The sequence below is a fragment of the Humulus lupulus genome, chromosome 1 (genome assembly GCF_963169125.1).
Source record: "Humulus lupulus chromosome 1, drHumLupu1.1, whole genome shotgun sequence".
NCBI classification, from domain to species: Eukaryota; Viridiplantae; Streptophyta; class Magnoliopsida; order Rosales; family Cannabaceae; genus Humulus; species Humulus lupulus.
Window position 1 is genome coordinate 282,411,259 of NC_084793.1, and position 12,359 is coordinate 282,423,617.

General features: G+C 29.6%; 1 pseudogene; it reads left to right on the forward strand.

Moving 5' to 3' along the window:
* Window positions 1-7,074: 7,074 nt before the first annotated feature.
* Window positions 7,075-11,447, forward strand: LOC133807403 (serine carboxypeptidase-like 2; annotated as a pseudogene).
* The last annotated feature ends 912 nt before the right edge of the window (window positions 11,448-12,359 follow it).

Below are 12,359 nucleotides of genomic sequence, written 5' to 3' on the forward strand. Positions count from 1 at the left end.
CACTTAGGCACCAAGGGTCTCGCCTTGTGAGACCCATTCCCAAGCCTCATGAATGCCCAAGTCACACCTCGATACTCACTTAGGCACCAAGGCGAGACCCATCCCAAGCCTCATACATGCCTATTTCCAGGCCTCGTACCTGGAGGTAGGGCCAGGATAAAAGAACTGTGGATCGACACTTGCTAAAATATAAAGAAACCTAGAGAAGATATTTAGGTACGGGGGACCACTAGGCATGACATAAATGTACAAGCACGGGATGTACAACCCTGAAAAAGGGTGAAGGCATGACTCTGACATCTGTGTCCTACAAGTAGTGGAGGTACGGATTTGTACAGAGAGTGGAAGCACTACATGCATACCTCTGACTATGTACCAGGCCGACACCATAACCTTCTGCTCCACCACAACCTGTGCCACTACCCTGACAATGTACCTATGTACAATCTTGTCCCCTGGAACCACAATGTATGAGGAGCCATTAGAGCTCCAGTATAAATAGATCATCACCCCTCCAGAAAAGGGGTTGGAAAATTCCTTGTATGCTGAGGCTTTTAAGAAATATACGATCTTACTCCATTGTGGTTCTGCATATTTACTCTTTCAAGTTTTCTCCATCTTCTTCTAAGGTATCTCTTGCAATACAGTATCAGTTTTCTAACCTTATATCGTTGACGAGATTTCACCGTCAACAACTATAAACTAATAAAACTAACCTAAGGTCATAATTAAGAAGCTAATAATAATAACCTTGTGTTTGGTTTTATCCCTTATAAAACCATGTCGGATATGTAACATGATTTCATATTGTCAATAAAAGTAGTAGAAATCATTTAGTTTGACAATCGTGTTGCTTGCTTGTTTTATTACATGATTACTGAAATAATACAAACATTTATAAAATCCCGAACATATGGATAGTTACAATTATAGTGACTAGGTCACAGTGGATTATAGTTGTAATTATATGTTCAAAAGAACGAGTCCTAAGATTAGATCAGTGCATTGGATTTTCACTGATTAGGCAATCTACGATATGATCTACTTACACATTTGGGGTGTGATGTCTTGTCCAAGGCATGGACCAAGTAGATAAGATCAAATGTATTTGGTTACATCAGACTAAGACCAATAATTATTTTTGATTGATAAATAAGTATCGTTGCTATCGAATCTAATCAATGTCACAATGTTGACCATAGGTTAAGTCGATCTTAATTCTGAGTGATAATATTCTGTTATTTAAATCTTTTGACTTGTTCATTACTTGCTTACCCTACGATCTATTCCATACTTACATCTTGGTGATTTAGTAGTGTAATTGAGTAGGAGTATTATTCCTAGATATGAAATCTATAACTTCCATATGAGAAGTGAAAAGATGATTTCCTTAATTGCTTTGTTCAAAAGGTTAAATGAATGAGATCTCATTTCTGTGATTAAGTTCACAGAAATATCATTTATAAGGAACTTAGTGGGAGTTAAGGATAAAATACTGATGAGGGGTAAAACGATAATTTGCACCCAGCTCGTTAGTAAGTCATCGAAAGAGGATTGTCTGATTGTAATGGTTATAACAATGGATAACGTATTTATGGTTTGGAAAATACGTTCCATGAATTCAAGAGTTAAATTCTGAGTCTATAGTGGAGTCACGGGGAATTAATAAGGTAGTGAAATTATTCGTAAAAAAGTTCACGGTAACTTGTTGGAGCTTGATTTCATGGATCCATGGTCCCCGCATCACTTTTGAGTAAATCATCTAGAATGTCTCAATTAATTGATTTAATTATCAATTAGGATTTTTAAAGTTGACTAGGTCAATTTTAGAAAATTTATAGAGATATGAGATTTAGAGAATAAAATAGAATCTTTTGGTAAATTTATTAATATTGATAAATTGGTGTCAATATAAATAAATAATATTAAATAAATTTCAAATTATAATTAGTTAATTTGAATAAGGATTTAATTAATTAATTAAAAAAAATATTTTGAATTTAGGCCAAATTGGGATTTAAATTCAAAACAAAGAGATTGGGCCTAAGTTCATTTGTGGGAGCCCAAGACTTTTATCTTTTTGTTTACTCTTTTAATTAATTTAAATTAAAATAAAGCCCATTAAGTTGCTTATATAAGGAATATGATACATATGGTTTTCATAAGGAAGTAAGTCTGAGTTGATTCATTGGTTAAGTGAAAACCTAGACAGTTTAATCATTTCTTAGCCATAATCTCTTTTTCTCTTTCTAGATATCTATCTCATGTGTTGAGAACTTGCTCACACTAGTTCTAGGTTGATCAAAGACTTGGTGAGGAAAACTGTGTTGTTGATCTACTTCAATCTCTTGATAATACTCTACTACAGAAAGGAATCAAAAGTTAGAGAGATTGAAGGAAGAAGTTGTTCCAGTTCTGCTACGTGATGCAAGTTTTTACTTTACTCTGTATATGTATCAATTTCATAGGAGCATGTTCTAGGAATTTACATATTTATTTGATAATATGTAAATTACATGAAAATAAATAAAGATCTCGTAATATGTATTTCCTGCACCTTAGTTATTACATTTTATTCCATAACCTTGGGTATTTCGCCTGAAGTGAGCTTCGAGTATTCATAGATCTTTTCCTGGAATAAAATGACAGCCTCATTAATGCATGGTTCCCTGCCATAAATATGAACCATGTTCCGCATCTTCCATATTATGTCAAAAGTGCACGCTGCCAACAAAATTATACCACCTCTATCCCTTCCTGATTGAGTTTCAAACATGCCCTTAATAACTCCTTTTAAAGTGTCCTCTTGCATGTCATATGTCCTTACATTGTTGGAAAACTAGAGTACTCTTGCAAAAGGACATCTCCAGAATAGATGGATTGAATTCTCCTCACTCTCCTCACAAAAGTAACAATTCCTATCATCCAGGAAAGCCATCTTATCTTTTGTTAGAAGAACCTCAGACAAAGTTCTCCAAAGAATCATACTCAGCCTCAGATGCATTCCTCTTTCCCAAACCATCTTCCATAAGTTATCTATGTCTTGAAATCTATTCTTCTCAGTCTCCACGTAGGCCGACTTAACACTGAAAGTTCCATCCTTTTTTGGTTTCCATATGATCTTGTCTTCTTCCCCTCAAGGCATAATCTGAATGTTGGTGATTCTCTTTTCCATTTCATGTCCAAACATCTCGATCAAGATTGGTTCATTCCATCATCTGTCATTTGCTCTCAACAGGTCTTCCTCCTTGATTAATTGAGGTCCTTAAATGTTATTAGTTACTAACAACAATATTCTCTTTATTTGTTGTTTTTTTTTTTTTTTTTTGCAATTGTCTACTATTCTTATAGCTCATGATGGCATGAAGAAGAAGAAAAAAACTAAGAATTTGAATGCTAGGAAATGAAGACAATTTAATAATATGCCGTGACATGTAAAGCCTAATGCACAAAAGCTAAGACAAAAATAGTATTGAGTATTGACTCTTATTTTACTTGAATTTGAATAATTAAAAAAATAAGAGTGAAAAAGGTAAAAACATAAATATATATTTAATTTATTTTATTAATTAAAATACATTTTTAATTCTAAAAATTTATAAGTTGGACTAATAAAAATATGACGCTTGCTAAAGTTGTTTTTTAAAATCAATTTTGATTAATTATTTATTTATAAGAGATGATAATTTGGTCATTGAAAAAAATTGTTGACTAAACTTAAACTCAAGATTCAGTATTTCAATAAAATACGTACTATTTACGATTTCAAATCATAAGAAACCAAATATCATTATTAAAAATATACGATACCAAATATGTATATCGATAAAACACACATACTAAATAAGTATGTACTCTAAAAAAATTCATACCAAATTATTTAATTATAATTTTACTCTTATTTTATTTTCTACCTTTATGAGAGAAATACATTTTCTTTTTAATCACTCCTATTTTCTATCTATTCTTTATATATATATATATATATATTTCATTTTTAAATATATTATAAGACATTCAAGAAAGCTAGAAAATATATTTTTAGTAATTTTTTTTAAATAATAATTGCCACAACTCTGTGCTGCCTTCCAATTCATGGGCTTAGCCTTTAATTTTTGAAAAATAGGAGAAGAAGCCATGAATATCAATATTAGGTAATGTTTGGTTTAATGGAATGAGGTTTGGAATGGAAAGACTTTTCTAAAATTGGGCCTATTCTTATGTTTCTTTTGTCATTTCAAATCTGAAAAATCATTCCTATAGAAATTGTAATTACAGTAGACCACATACTCACATTTCCTCAACTACGTGGGTTCACCTTTCCTAAATTAAATGGGTTGAAAGGCAATTCCTTTCCAATATAATGATATTTTGCCCTCTTTGCCCTTTCTCTCACAACCGTCAGGTTTTCTCCCAAAATGTATCTTCTTCTTCTCTACTACCTGTGCACAAATCTAAATTTTCCTCATCTTCTTTTGGCATATGTGTAAATCTTGCTACTTATTTAAAAAAAAAAGGTGTGATTTTCTATTGTTTCAGATTTTTAAAAGTCTCACTGCCTTGTTTTCGGTTCATCTCCAGTTGGTATTATAAGGTTTTTTTTACTTGTGCTCATATCTCTTTATTGAAGAACATTTTTTTGGAGTAAATCTATTACATATAGAAATATATGGTGCTCGTAGTAGTTTATGTTGCTTGACTGCCTTTTTTTTTTTATCTATTGTCATCTATTTTTTTGCCATTTACTGGTTTTATTTAAATGAATCTAATTTAGTATTTATAGTGATATATATATATATATATATTAAAGGAACAACTTCATTACACGAAGAGATATTATATTTGAATAGTCATATCTGCCATTACATTAAGGAACTCCCCAATCCAAGGACGATGAACATAAATTTTAATAAAAAAAATTTAGCTTCTCTAACTTGTAGAGCTATTCTTATATTACTTTTCCTAGAATGTCATATAAATATATATATATAATGATTTAGTAGATAAAGAAGATGAGTACTACTATATATATATATATATATGTATGTGTTTGCCTCACTCTGGCTTATTTTAGTTGAAATAGATTTTTTGTTTTTCTTTTTTGTAAAGAAGATGAGTTGGCCTTTTAGTTTTAGTTGAATTATATGCTTATAACTTCACTAATTTCAGCCATATTGCAGTAATAAGTCTGAAATATAAATATATATATATTGTCATTTAACTATTATGATATAATTTTACGATAATAATTTGACAGTGATGAAACTATTAAGCTTATGAAATTTTACTTTGACATTATGTTTGTAGGAAATTTATTTCAAAATGGCTCATCTAAATATAGCAAAACGTCAACATGTGAGAAAGAAGGAATTGGCTCCTGCCTTTATGCATTTGTTGAATATTATGAATGTAGCACAATGGTTTTTTTAAGTTAATAACAAATATCTTAAGGGAAATGGTTGAATCAAATAATTTACAAGAAAATATATATATATATATATGTATTGAATGTCTTTATAAATAGGAAAATTGTCCATTATTTGGTATATGAAAGTGATGTTACTTCCCTAGATCAACTTAGAATAACTAGGAATGCATTTACTTGTTTATGCACAATGTTTGAGAATGTATGAGGGTTACAACCATCTAAATATTTTGCGGTGGATGAACAAGTTGCAATGTTTTTACACATAATAGCTCATCATTGCAAAAATAGAGCTATTAAATTTATATTCATGAGATCTAGAAACCATTTAGTAGATATTTTCACAATGTTTTGCATGCTGTCATACGTCTACACAAAGAGTTATTAGTAAAGCATGGGCTAGTTCCTGAGAATTCAACTGATGAGAGATGGAAATGGTTTAAGGTAATATATATGAAACTTTGAGTTGCAAATAAACAAATCACGACATATAGTAGGTATCTAATCAATTATTTTGTTCTTTTCTTATGGTAGAACTGTTACTTCCCTAGATCAACTTAGAATGACTAGGAATACATTTACTTGTTTATCTAATCAATAATTTCACAACAAATTATCAAAACTATGTCAGATTGCAAAATGATTTCAAAAAATGGTCCCTTGACAAAATTACTTATTTTTTGAAGTCATTTTTCACTCTGGCATAGTTTTGATAATTTTTTTGCGAAATAACCTCCAACACTCTAGACAGTTGGTAGAAATTTTTCAGATAATTGGTCAAAAAATAGAGACAGTTGGTCGAAATTTTTAAACAACTAATCTAAATTTTAGATCGATGTTATTTTGCAAAATAATATAAAAACTAGGCAAGAGTACATAATAACTTAAAAAAGAGGTTATTTTCGCCAATTACTCTTATTATATTAGTCTAATATAAATTAAATGATAATTTTTATTTATAAAAAAATAATTTAAATTATCTAAAATAATTATATTGTTTATTTTGAATTTGTATCATAAATTTCTTTCTAAATTACTCAAATTTTAAATATTTTAAAAAGTATAAATAAAATAATTAAAATAGGAATATTTTTATCACTAAACAAAATAATTCTAATATTACTAAATTAGCAAGTCCTGTAATTGAACGACAATGGAATTGGTTGGTTGTCCTTTCATTAAGACAACTCTGTCTCAAACCTAAATTACACTACAAACTTTAATTCAAAACGACATACAGTAGATTTTCTTAATATTTTATTGTTTTGAAAATATAGATTTTCGTAATTAATTAGTTTTACTAATTATACAGTCATTTCACAGTATCTACTCCAACCCAACGTGTAAAAATGTGTTCTCATCTTAAATTATTATTATTGAATTACAAATTGAATATAACAGGGATACGAGTCCATCTCAAATCACAGTTTTATTTTGATTTTATTATATTTTTTACTTTAAATTATTATTTCATCTCCAATTATTATTTTATAAAAAAAAATTGATAGGGTCCTCAAAAAGAATACTGATGGGACTCTTTTTCGGAAATTTCCTATGATATGACATTGAATAAAGCAATGAAATGACATCGTTGCAATTATTAATTGACAAATTGATTATTATTGAATAAAACAATGTGTTCTCATCTCCAGAAGAAAATAAAGAAAAAGAAAAGAAAGATCTAACTTTGAATAGTTACGGTTGGGCCAAAATGTTGAAGCTCCATGTGATTCTTTTTTTGTTGATGCTTTTCTCAAATCCAGTGCGTCCTTCCTCTAATATTGTCAAATCCCTCCCAGGATTTTCTGGCTCCCTCCCCTTCAAACTTCAAACAGGGTAAGTTTCAGTTGCCAAATCCAAGGACAAAAATTTCTACAATTACTTGACAATTATGATTGGAGCATTAAGTTGGCTAGTTGGTAGTACTTCACTACTTTAGTTCTTGCAAAGTTGATGTACTATACAAGTTTTATACCTTTATGATTTTCTTTTATTCATGATTTGTTTGCAGGTATATTACAGTAGATGAAAAAGAAGAAGTTCATTTTTTTTATTACTTCATTGAATCTGAAGGGACTCCTAGAGATGCTCCTCTTATGCTCTGGTTGACTGGAGGCCCGGGTTGCTCTAGTCTTTGTGGACTTGCCTTTGAGATAGGTTCTTTCAGTAGATCTTGTCTCATGGAATTTGAGTCATTTAACTAATATATTATCACAATGCACCACTGTCTCATGAGGCATTGTTTTTAGTCCCTCGATCCATGAAAAATATTATTTATTCCTTTTTCAAATAACTAGTAATATTAAGATGATCCCTCGGTTGTAGCAAGAAATCAGCTTACATCACATAACCCAAAAATAAGTCTAAAATTTTTGGTTTGAATAATAACTTCGGATGATTTTTTTTTTTTCATATGTGTAGGCCCTTTTAAGTTTTACATAGCTGAGTACAATGGACGCTTACCAACATTAGAATTGAATCATACTCGTGGACAAAGGTTGGCATATTTATCATATTACTTCTGTATAAAAAGTGTGTAGATAATCTAAATTATTTGTTTTAAAAAAAAATTATTGTTTTTCGTTAATTTTAACGGAATATTCTTATATTTAACATAATATTAATATATTTAATATTAGAATGTAAATATGACTTAACTTAAATAAATAAATTAAAATAAGATATTTTTTAGATATTTTACATTAATAATTATTTAAAAATTATAAAACCATATATTTTATAACTTAAATAAAATTTAATTAAACTTAAACTTAATATTATATTATATTAAACATATATTATATAATATTTTGTTACCACTGCCAAATTCAAAAATTAGAACAAACATAAACTTAAACAAAAATAAATAAATTAATTAATTAAAATATGATATTTTAAAAATATTTTATGATAATTTAAATAATTAAATCATATTTATGTAAAAATAATAAATGCATACAAATCATCTTTTATCTTATAAATTTGTGTGATAGTTTATTTTTTATCAAGTGATTGGAGTTCTTTTTCTTCATCAAACCCAACAAAAGACATTGCGAGATACATTAGAAACTAAAAGTAATTGATGCATGTATACTACTATCTACATTATGACTTCTTCTATTCTTATTTTATTTCTATTATTAATTTCTTTTTAAATATTATTGTATTTTATATATATGTCATGTAGCCATGTAAATATATATATCTATGTCAATGTTGTGTTTAGATGTCATATGTATGGATTATTGATATAAATATTTATATATACTATAGAACTATTATATATATTTTTTAAATAGTGAACTATTTTTTATTAAAATTATAAACAATAGTTACAATTTTGAAACTAAGCACACGTGCTACCTAGTATATATATATATATAGTTTTTCTAATTTCTTATATTCTTAATTTTGTGTCACAATTGTTCTTAATCTATAGGTTGCCAATATAATCTTTCTAGATGGACCTGTTGGCACTGGATTCTCATACTCAAAGAGCCTTGAAGGGTCCCAAACTAGTGATTTAGTCTATGCTAAAAGATGTCATACTTTTATTAGAAAGGTAAATAAGAATTTGGTCATATTCATACATTTCAAGTTACTAAAAAACCAAATGAAAAATACATATTGACCAGATCATTTTAATGTTACCTGCAAACCTTAGCTTTGTTGCATTATGGTTCTGTTTGGTATGCAGTGGTTACTTTCTCACCCTGAGTTCAGCACAAATCCATACTATTTAGGCGGCGACTCATTTTCTGGCATGGTCATCCCTATCATTGCTGAAGAAATAGCCAAAAGTAATGACATATAAAATTACAAAAGCCAGAGCTTAGTAAATCAGAATTGATTTAAAAAGTATAATAATAATAATAATAATAAATCAATTTGAAGCAAATTATCAAACTTGGTATATTTTGCAGGTGTTGAAACCAACACCATACCAAAAATTAACTTCAAGGTACTTTTTCTACAAACAATTTTTTTTTCTTGGGATTGAAATCATAGTTATCTTGAACAACTTCACAATCTCCAGGGTTATTTGCTTGGGAACCCATCGACGGATTCAACACTTGATGACAACTCCAAGGTTAAATTTGCTCACCGAATGGGTCTTATATCGGATGAACTGTACGAGGTTAGACTAAAGATTTTTGTATTATAATGGTTTCATGACCAATAAAAGTATTCAAAAGATTAACACTATAAAAAATCTTGCGACAATATTTATAACAAAATTTGTGACTAAAAGACATTATCAAAGTCTATGTTATCACTAAAATATATGTGGCTAAAAACATTAGTTATAAAATCTTAATTTATTATAAGTAAATGTGTTATTCATCATTGTATAAAAATAGATTGTAACTAAAAGTATATTAGTAACTAAAAAAGTAACTTTTTTAAAAAAAAATAAAAAAGATATAACTTGCATCCTGAAATCTAAGTTGATTGATTGATATTGATTCTCAGTCAGCGAAGAAGACTTGCAAAGGACAGTACATAGGACAACACGAAAGCGATACACTTTGCTCAAAGGATCTTGATGCTTTCTCAATGGTGAGAAGAATTTTTCTTCATTTTAAATCCTAATATATATGTACATTTAGATTTTGCTCAAATCTTTCGTACATAGGATAACCATTTGGCCATTTTGTAGTGCATTGAAAATATATGTCTCGCACATATCTTGGAGTCCAAATGCCCATCAGCTTTTTTTCATAATGATAAATTGCGTAGCCAAAGATCACTCTTAGAAACGCCATTCAAACCAAATTTGATTCAACTAAGCCTGAATATCAAGAAATTACCACCACCACCTGAAAGTTCTAAATTTGGATGTTGGGTAAACTCTTCAGCTCTCTTCCACTCCATTTTTTCATTCAAATATCTTGTTAGTTGCTCCTAATAAGCAAATATGGTTTCAGAATTATGAGAATCTACTGGTCTATTATTGGGCAAATGACAAGACTGTTCAAGAGGCTCTCCATATTAAAAAAGTAAGAGATTATATATTACATAGCTATGCATATATATTAAACAGAAAAATAATAAATAATTAGGGCCTTTAAAATATATGATGTAAGGATCAATCATTTCTTTCGTTTTGATTTGTTGAAATGAACCAGGAAACGATAAAGATATGGATAAGATGCAATAGGTCGTTACCTTACACAGAAGATGTCGATAGTGTTGTTAGTTATCATAAGCTACTCAACTCAAGAGGTTATAGAGCTCTCATATACAGGTGATTAGACCTCACTCTCATTTTTATGTCTCCCTAATTGTCCCTCTGAAATTAAATTTTGGAGATTGAAAATGTGGGGTATGTATGTTAATGCAGTGGTGATCATGACATGGTGGTCCCCTACGTTGGAACCCTAGCATGGATCAAATCAATGAATCTTTCCATCGTCAGTAGATGGAGACCTTGGTTGGTTGATGATCAAGTTGCAGGGTAAACTAATTATTAAGACCTGTGTTTCTCTTCACATAAAAAAAGTAAGTCCTAAAAAATGCTTACTTTAACATTGGCTTTTGTGGGCATGCAGATACGTGACAGAATATTCAAAGGGTCTATTCACATTCACTACTATTAAGGTTAGATATATAAGTATATACGTACGTTTAGTATGTATGTGGGGCATACGGTATTAGAAAATGGATACAGAGATGATGGTTATAATGTTTTCTTTTGGAACAGGGAGGAGGTCATACAGCTCCAGAGTTCAATCCCAAAGAATGTTTTGCCATGTTCAAGAGGTGGATTTCTCAAGAACCTCTCTAAACCACGTAGGGGTTGTTTGTTACGGTAGTTTAAATGAGTGGGGAATGGGAATTTTTTTAATTATATTATTAAGTTTGGTACGAGTTTATGAATTTTTCAAAACTTGGACACCGATCGAATTGAAGTGTACGAGTTTTGAGCTAAAAAAAAAATGGAACCACTTGTAAACACATACCGCTATAAATCATTAAAAAATGTGAGATGAGGAATTGAACTATCCACATTCTCTTTAAGAGTCAATGAAATCAACATCAATCCAAATATATATATATATTTTTGTTTAAATTATAGTTTGAGATATTTTTATATATTTTTCAATAATATTTTACAAAAAATTATATCAAAGATAATTATTAAAATTTTAATACCTATTAATAAATGCTAAAAAAATTAACTCACAAATCTTAAAATAAATTAATATAATTATAAAATTATAAACATTGAGAAAACTAATAAACTTTTATTATAATTTTAATTTATAGATAATTGACAAATAAAAATTTATTATCATTATTAATGTCAAAATATCAAGTTTTATTATCGTGTCGTGTTGTGCCGTGCTCAGGCCCATGTCGTGCCGTGCAATTTTCAATTCGTGTTGTGCCTGGCCTAAGCCTATATTTTTTCGTGTCGTGTTATGCTCGTGTCAGTTTCGTGTTATGCTAGAAACTTCGGCCCGTATTTACAGCTCTACATTACACCTATATATACAACCATTTTCATTTGGTTTTGTTTTTATTTATTTTTTATTATATCTTAGTTCTTTTTATTTAATAATATTAGGGTGTGATCACTACAACAAAAATGGTCTTTAGGGGCGACGGATGTCGCCACTAATAATACCCAAAGTCGCTGCTCATAGTCATTAGCGGCGACATGTCGCCGCTAATATTTCGACACTAATGTAGGTTATTAGCGGCAACAAAAAGTCGCCCCTAATAATTAGTATTAGCGAAAACATTGTCGCCCCTAATAATCGTGATTCTCGAATCATATTTTGCCTCTAATCACAACAAGAAAAAATGGCTTTTACTTCGGTTTTTAAGCTAGTTTTACTTCGGTTTTCGCTAAAATTCGCAACTGCAGTAGTTCGGAGCGAAATAAAAAGTAGTTAAAAACCGAAGTGAAAATAGACTTTCTATTTCG